The sequence below is a fragment of the Nicotiana tabacum genome, chromosome 12 (genome assembly GCF_000715075.1).
Source record: "Nicotiana tabacum cultivar K326 chromosome 12, ASM71507v2, whole genome shotgun sequence".
Lineage (NCBI taxonomy): Eukaryota > Viridiplantae > Streptophyta > Magnoliopsida > Solanales > Solanaceae > Nicotiana > Nicotiana tabacum.
The window spans coordinates 67068552-67078471 of record NC_134091.1 but is presented as its reverse complement, the minus strand read 5'-3'; positions in this window follow the sequence as shown (position 1 = coordinate 67078471).

Below are 9920 nucleotides of genomic sequence, written 5' to 3'. Positions count from 1 at the left end.
AGAACTTATCATAATTTGACTAGATGCGTACACGTGTTGTTGTATATTAATTAATACATCACATACCAAATTTTATTTTGACAATTTTGTTCTCATAACCAATGGTTTAGCTATAATTGGAGGCATACAATTTCGGCTAAACCAACTTGGATTTAAACCAGTATTATCAAGATAAATAATCATAATTTATATTTTGGAACTGTGCTCTAATAATTTGAGCAATCAATCTTGCAAAAGCCAAACTGCAAGTTGATAACAAATGCACATGTGACCATAGAATAGATGCATCTATTAAAATCATATAATAGTAAATTGTCCACATGGCAGGTGACTGGACCCATTTATTTATCACCTTTTATTAGTTCCAGAAATTAAAGGATTCAATCCCAACCTTAACTGGTATATCATGAGAATAAGCAGCACAAGAGAATTCTTGAAGAATCTTATATTTCTTCAATATATGTCAATGTAATTCTCAATTAATTTTTCGCATCATAATTGAACCGAGATGGTCAACCGGTCATGCCAACTAATATTTATTTCAGTAAACCTCTAGTTTACTTGTGACATATGATTCCATCATCATGCTTATATTTGTGTAGTACAAATAGAAAAGAAATCGGGTAATCTTTCATATTTACCCGTTATGATTATAGAAATATGAAAATATTCAATATTCCTTTCATTTATAGTCCCAATATGCTAACCACTTTGACTTATACATTTGAAACTCAAAAATTTTCTTTTGAGACTTTACAATATCAATGTCGTGAATAATTTTATTCATCCGGTTAGTAATAAATTAATTTTTCTGGAGCTCTTAATAACTTTTATACTACAAGATCTTTTGTCACACCATTCATATAGTAAATGTCTCCTTCATGGAGAAAATTATATCATAAAAAATTATCATGGTCAAAATCATCATAAGCAAAATCATTTCTTGTTTTAATTTTGCCTTTAATAACTTTTTATAAGGCACAACAAAATATTTTTTGGCTTATCACATGCACGGGACCAATGTTATATTCATGTAACCACACAATTATATTTATTCTCTTTATTTCACTCAAACCTCCCTTAGAAGTGAGTTGTGTGGTATTCATTCAATCATGCATTGCATGTCTTTATTCATTATTTTTATCACATATTGCAACATTCACCTTTAGGAATGGGCCTGCATTCTCAATGCTTATTACAAGTCACATTCTCTTCAATGAATGGATCATAATCAGCGGCGTGCTTTATTATTTTTCATACCCATTTGATGGTAAACATTGCCATCACATTTTGAAGGACTATTTTGAGAACCCTCATTGTTCTCCTTTTATAATCATAGTGATGATTATTATTATTTTGATCTTTGGAATGCCCACGTTCATTGTTCAACCACTTGTCTTCATTTAGACTTATTATGTGCCGCTACCAAATTCACTTCAAGAATGGAGCAAATTAAATGGGACAATCTTCATGCTTTTTCATGAAAATTATATTATTTTTCTTTAATCATCATTATATCATAAATATGGTACAGTGAGACTTAAACCCAATGACTTACCATTATAAGGCATGTTAGGCCATAATGAATTGAGACTCAAACCCAACTCTTATCATCATGGAGCATCAGGACTTGATCCCGATGTCTTACCCTCATGGTGCATTGCGACTTGAACTCATTGAAGTTGATATTATTAATAGCAAATGACAAAAATAATTTTAAATACGAAGAAAATGCTTACCTCTTAAGTTAAACTCTTCGTAATGTCATTTGGTTATAATTCTCAACACTAGACTTTCGTTTACTCAAATCAGCTAAGTTTTTAGAGTCAAACAAATATATGAAAATACAAAATAATATTAAAAATTTACATGTGGTCTTTGCTGCAATAAGCCTACTTTAAGATGAAAGTGATATGACTAGAACATTAAGAAAAATAATGTATCAAATAGAATAATAGCACTACTAGTTACCATGCACTTTTGTGGAAACTAAGTATTATTGTCACTACCCAATTTCACCTATAGGTCGTGATGGCGCCCAACACTATGGCTAGGCAAGCCAACTTAATAAATTAAGTATTCATTGTCAAAATTTAAAACCAATAGAAATAATAAAACCCAAATTCTACCAATGTATGTGCCAAGACCTGGTGTCACAAGTGTATGAGCATCTAGTAGATTATACAAAACCTCAAATACTGTCTGAAATAAAAATAGACAGGATAAAAAGAAATACAAAGAGAGACACTAGTAGCTGCAGAATGGATCAGAGAAACAGCTCACCACTATGCCCCTGGATAACGTGGGTGTAAGACGATAGGTCCCCCACTAGTACTTGCCTCAGTTCCTGCACAAAAAGTGGAGCAAGTGTAGTATGAGTACGTAAACAACGTGTACCCAATAAGTATCAAGTCTAATCTCGAAGTGGTAGAGACGAGATGACCGACTTTGACACTCACTATGGGTCAATAATAATAATTGAAATACAACTAGGATATTTAAATCAGCATGATTTACAGAATTTAAAATAATTTATTTAATCAACGGAAATAATCAAATTTCTTCAAATGCAACAATTCTCAATATATTAATTAAATTCCTTCAATTCAAATAATTTCCAATTTATCAATTAAATATCATTTACAGGAATAACAATTAATTTTTTAACAAGCAAGAATAATAATTTATTAAATTTCAAGGATTTTCCAATTAGCTTCGCAAGCTCAAAATAAGCTATTAAAGTATCTTGTTATTATTATTATTATTATTATTATTATTAAGCACGATTTTTGCCGAGGACGTACGGTCCGATCCAGAGTTTCGTGTACACTGCCGAGGGACGTGCGACGCGATCCATAGATGCATCTATCCTGCCGAGGCATTCGGCCCGCTCCACAAAAAAGGAGGACATTTTCTTATGTACCTCCGGAAGGAGAGTATATTTATTATGAGATAAATTCGGGAGGAAGACCAATTTCTTTTAATAATTAATTGATTTAAATAGAAAATCAAGCATATGAGATTTTCATCCTTTAATATCTCTATCTAACAATTCACAATATATTCATATATATTAATTTAATATTAATAAATCAGGAAATACAATTTACACAAGTAATTCATGCTTTGAGTCCTAAACTACCAGGACTTTAGCATTTATAGTAGCTACACACGAACTCTCGTTACCTCGTGCATACGTAGCCCCCGTAATTAGCAATAATTATTTAATTTAATCCTTATGGGGTAATATTCCCCTCACAAGATTAGACAAGAGACTTACCTCGTCTCAAAGTCCACTTTTCGATTATCGCGTCGCGTAAAATTCTTGATTCGATGTCGAAAAATCCAAAACTATCGAAAAGTTATATAAAATAATTAATATATATTCAATAATTCGAAATTCATCTATTAAATAAATTGCCCTATCCAAAATGATAAAATTCCTAAAATTTACCCCGGGCCCACGTGCTCGAATTCTGAAAATTTTCGGATGAAAACTTTACCCATAATCTCAAGAACTTGAATATATAATTTCTGCCCAATTCCATAACTATTTTCGTGGTTAAAATCTCATTTTTATAAAAATCTAGGTTTTTTGACCTAAACTCTTAATTTCTAAGATTTACTAGTTATAATCTACCCATAATCTATGTATTTAACTCAATGGGTGTAGAATTAACTTACTTCCAAGTTGTTAATTGAAAACTCCTCACAAAGAGCTCCAAAATCGCCCAAGCATGGAAGAAAATGGGCAAAAATGGTAAATTCGTGTTCTTTTAAGCTTTCTGCCAAACAAGTCTTTCGCACCTGCGGAAGTTGGAATGCAACTGCGGCTCCGCACCTGCGGAAAAATCCTCGCAGGTGCGAGTTTCACTTGCCTGGCCAATTCTCGCATTTGCGCACAAAGCTTCGCACCTGCGCGTTCGCAGGTGCGCAAATCGTCCGCATCTGCGGTGGATTGCCCCTTCCCTTTTCCGCTTCTGCGCTCAAAATCTCGCATATGCGAGTGCCGCGCCTGCGAGCTTCTATCACATCTGCGAATGTCGCACATGCGACTGGCCAAGTGCAGGTGAGATTCTGACAGTAGCTGGGAGCTTCAGTTTTGGCTCCCAACTTTCAACTTGGTCCGAGCCTCGTCCGATTGACACTCAGGGTCCCCGGGACCCCGCCCGAATATACCAACAGGTTTGAAATTATAAAACGGACTTGCTTGAACTCTCGGAACATGTAAAACATCATCAAATCTAAGAATCATACCCTAAACCAAATTGATTCAAACTTAAGAATTTCAAGTTCTTCAATTTACTTCAAATGCGCCGAAATATACTTAAACTACTCGGAATGACACGAAATTTTGCGTGCAAGTCTTAAATAATTATACAGAACTATTCCCAAACTCGAAATTCCAAACGGATTTTAATTACTCAAAATCCTACTCCAAACCAAATTTAAAGAATTTTAAACCTTCAAATAGTTAATTTTTACTATTAAGCGTCAAAACGCTCCCGGGCTATCAAAATCCCGATTCCGGGGTCGTTTTCTCAAAATGTTGACCGAAGTCAAACTTGACCTTTTAAGGCTAACTTAAGAAGCCAAGTGTTCCGATTTCAACCCAAACACTTCCAAATCCCGAACCAACCATCCCTGCAAGTCAATAATCATTAAAAGCACATACAAAAATTTTTATTTTAGGGAACAGAGTTCTAAAAGTTAAAATGACCGGTTGAGTCATTACAATTATGCTCTCTAGAAAAATAAAGAGATATAGCAGAACCTTTAAGTCAATCAGGGAATTAAAAAAATAGTGGATAAATCTCTATCTACTACTATATGCTTTCCATATAGAAATGATTCAACATGTTAATTTGATAACAACTATCATCAACGAAAAATTTGGTGTAGTACATACTTCTTGTACTAATATTTTATCTTATTTAAAAAAAATAGTTACGAGTATTATTATTATTATATTATATTTGACAGTAAATTAATATATAATCACTATACTAGGCGTACTAAAATCGTATTATAAGGTAAAACTATAAGCATACATAATAAAGTATAATTTTAATTTTGTAGATTATTTAGTCTACCGTATATCACCTATTATTTAGTTCATAAAAATTTAACAATACTGTATTCATGAACAAGATGCTTAAGTTTATATTATGATGAAATATCACAACAAAACAAAAATGAAAGAAGAGGGATTATGCAGAATATATATATATATATATATATATATATATATATATATATATATATATATATATCTGATATCAAGATCTAAAAGAATTGTTAGACTTGATAATTTTGACAAATAGATCATCGAGATATACCTTACCAGAAGTGGAATTTAACCTCAATTGGTTAGAGCATCGTGTTGATAATATATTATGAAATAAAAGTAATTTAGTAAAACATGAACAAGAAATAGAGATAGAGAGAAGGAAGAGATTTTCTTCTTCAATTGTGTATTTCTTCATATCTATTATAAGGACTTTATATAGACATAAAAAATGAAAAAGAATAGATCATTGAATATGTCATTAAGCATTTGAGAAGATCATGAAGGAAGAGTAGACATCCACCATAATTTGATTTTTCTTATAACAATAATTATATTATAGTAGTGATAAAAATAGAATTGGGGAACAAGAGTGGCCGACATTATGGCACTTTTGATGCCTTGAAAATAGACATGAAATTTAATAATAAAGGAAACCTCACCCTTTAATGATGACAAAACTTTTTAGAGAGTATTCTCATAACATTGCTCATGAATTAAGTGGTCTGTGCACATAAAATTAATTGCATTATATTTTATTGCAAAAGATGTACTCTATGACCCAAGTATCTGTAGTCTGTACATGTATATTGGTGAATTAAGTGAAGAGTTTGATATTTATATCTTTATATTTACTATGGTAATGATTGGAAGTATAATAATTATATGCAAATGATTGTGAGGAAACAAAAAAGAGAATTAAATGTAGGATTTGGAAATCAAAAATGAGAATTCGTTCAGAATGTGCATTTGGACATATTTGGACTTTGGTATTAAAACTAAGGTACTGTTTCGCTGCTAATTCTTAAGTTAGGCAAATTTTGACTTTTTCTCTGGTTTGAGTATTACTTTAGAAGAATTGTAATTTGATATTAAGTTGGATTGAGATATTGGGACGTATTTTGATATTAGAAATATGGCACTTAGTAGATAAAATGTTAAGATTCAACTCTAAGCTTAAAAGTAGGGATATTTATATTGGACTCGGACTAGTCTAATTGATATCGTTAATTAATATTTTGAATAGATTGAGGCTGTTTGGTTGGTGTTCTAGGCGTTGCGAAGTTGGAGAACTTCCCGTTAGCGAGGTAGGTGAGACTTTTAGCTTTGATACTTAATGACATATTCAATGACATATTCTTTTTGTTGAGTTTAATAGTTTGATACGGCTGTGAGCCATGATATTGGGACATTATGTATGCCTTTGTACATCACTCGAGTATTGTGTATGCTTCTTGATATATTTGGGGCATTGTGTATGCTTCAGTGAACATTGTGTATGCTCCGTTACATATTTGAGTCATTGTGGTGCCGTTATAAACTCGTAGATGTGCTGGTTAATTTTTTTTACTGCAATTATGACAAGTCCTTAGTGTGTTCTCTTGTTGGTTAATTCTTATTAGCTCTGTTGATACATATATATTGGGTTATTGTATAATGATCATATTTATTATATCATTCTTATTATGGTGTATTTGTATTTTGTTAACACTTATTCCAGAGATATTTAAAGTGGCGGATCGAGGATTTTACTAGGTTATATTTACCTATAACTTGCTCATTACCTGCATCTTTATGCAGATACCGTTGTGGGAGATAAAGCTAGTGGATGATGAGTTTGTTCGAGTGGATCCTATTGCTGAGGCGAGCCACCACATTGTTCGTGGAGGCTTTCGTTTTAGCTTTATCTAGTTCGTGTTAATTATTTCCTTTTTCGTTGGGGTTTGCATACCCATGAGTAAAACTAATATTACTTTATTAGATGCTCCATGGTCTTAGTGTGAGATTTGGGCTAAGGTTTTATTATTTGAGTGATTGTTGGCTTTTCTATCAATTGACTAAGGTATTGGATGATAATTATTTCGTCTTTAATTATTAATAATACTTTTAGGCCTGCACTTAATTGTTCTCCCAGTATTTGTTTAAATGGTTAAACGTTTGAGAAAGGGGTTCGCCTGGCAGGTGATGTTAACTGGGTACCAGTCACGTCTAGGGGGTAGTTTGGGACGTGACAAAGTTGCTTATGGATAACGTCGACAGGGTGCACAGGTTGCTTAGGGAGCATGTGGACAGCCGAGATTCTTTGCTATGGCCAGACAGGATGCTGAGGCATCTAATGCAGTAGTCACAAGTATTATCACTATCAGTTCTTATGGGGCTTACGCTCTTATTGATCCTGGTTCTACATATTCATATGTATCTCCATCTTTTGCCATATACTTAGAACGAAGAGTTGAGTCTCTTAATGTGCCATATATGGTGGTGACCCCAGTGGGGAAGACTATATTTGTGAATAGAGTCTATAGAGATTGTATGATATTTATTCAGGGCAGAGACACTGTAGTTGATCTACTAGTGTTGCCGATGTCCGACTTTCATCTCATTATTAGTATGTATTGGTTATCGTCATGTTATGCTTCAGTTGATTGTCATGCCAAGCTTATACATTTTGATTTTCCTAGATAACCATGTTTAGTGTAGAAAGGCATAACTTCTGTGACTTAGGGGAAGATAATATCTTATGTAAAAGCACGTCGAATGATTAATAATGGGTGTTTGGGTTTTATTGCTACCGTTTGTGATACCCGCTCGGAGGATGTTACTATTGACAATGTTCCATTGGTTTGAGAATTTGCTAATGTGTTTCCAGAAGATTTACCCGAGCTGCCTTCGACGAGAGAAATTGAGTTCAGTATTGATTTGGTGCCAGGAACTCAACCTATCTCTATTCATCTATACTGTATGGCTCCAACTGAGTTAAGAGAATTAAAGGTTCAACTTCAAGAGCTACTTGATAAGGGATTCATCAGGCCTAGTGTATCGTCTTGGGGTGCGCCTGTGTTATTTGTGAAAAAGAAAGATGAAACTATGAGAATGTGTATTGATTATAGACAACTGAATAAGGTGACGGTCAAGAATAAATACCCGTTGTCATGTATTGATGATTTATTCGACCAGCTACATACTGGTACTCACTTATCCAAAATTGACCTGAGATCAGATTACCATCAGCTGAGAGTTAAGACCGAGGATATATCCAAGACATCGTTTCGAATCAGGTACGGGAATTTTGAATTTTTGGTGATGTCCTTCGGGCATACTAATACCCCCACAACATTTATGGACCTCATGGATAGGGTATTCAAGCTATTCTTAGATTATTTTGTGATTGTATTTATTGATGATATTTTGGTCTACTATCAAATTGAGGTAGAACATGAACAACACCTGAGAATTGTGCTACAGATACTTAGAGAGCGAAAGCTTTATGCCAAGTTCTCAAAGTGTGAATTTTGGTTGGACACAGTTTCCTTTTTGGGACATGTGGTGTCACGAGATGGGATTCAAGTTGATTCAAAGAAGATAGAGGCAGTTCGAGATTGGCCTCGATCCACTACTCCTACAGAGATACGTAGCTTCTTGGTACTAGCCGGATATTATAGAAGGTTTGTTGAGGGTTTCTCAAAGATATCCAATCCATTGACACGATTAACTCAGAAAGGTGTTTCATTTCAGTGGTCAAATGAATGTGAAGAAAGTTTTCAGAAATTGAAAACTGCATTGACTACAGCTCCGATTTTAACACTACCTACGAGTGCAGGGGTGTTTACTATTTATTGTGATGCGTCTCGAGTTGGTTTGGGTTGTGTGCTGATGCAGGACGACAAAATGGTAGCTTATGCTTCTCGACAACTAAAGAACCATGAAAAAAATTATCCGACTCATGACTTAGAATTGGTTGCGATCGTATTTGCGCTTAAGATCTGGCGTCACTATCTTTGTGATGAGCCGTGTGAAATATATACTGATCACAAGAGTCTGCAATATATATTCAAGCAAAGAGATCTGGATTTGAGGCAGCGACAATGGTTAGAGCTACTTAAATATTTGATCTTACTATTTTGTATCATCCCGGGAAGGCGAATGTGGTGGCAGACGCCTTGAGTAGAAAGTCCATGGGTAGCTTAGCCCGATTTACTGCTGAAGAATGACCTATGGTTATGGATATTCAGGCATTGGCTAATCGGGGAGTGCGTATTAATCATACATTGCCGGGCATGTTACTTGCGGGTTTGGTAGCACAATCATCCTTGGTTGGACATGTCAAGGCTCGTCAATTTGAAGATTCCTGTCTTGCTAGACTTCGAGATCGAGTGCAGAATGGTGAAGAAGTTTGAAGTTCATAAGTTCATTAATTCTATTTTAGGGTGTGATTCTTAGTTTTAATATTGTTTTATGTGTTCTGAGGCTTCGAGCAGGTCAGTATTATGTTTATGAACTTGTTGGTACTGTTGGACGATGTCCCGGGTGGCTCGGGTGAGTTTCGGACCACCCGGAGCTAAGTCCAAAAACTACAGAAAATGCTAGTTCTAGTTTCCATCTTCGCGAACGCGGAGGTGGTATCGTGTTCATGATGAATGAATTGGGGACTATGTATTTTTTTACTTCGCATTCGTGAAGTTTGGGTTGCATTTGTGAAGGCCTGAGACTAGTGGCCTCTGCGTTCGCAATGGTATTACCGCGTTCACATAGAAGGAACGGGACCTGGGGTCAGCTGGTTATTGACATTCGCGTTCGCGAAAGGAGGACCGCATTCGCGAGCACTGGCTGGGAAAGCCTTCTTGATCGCGAG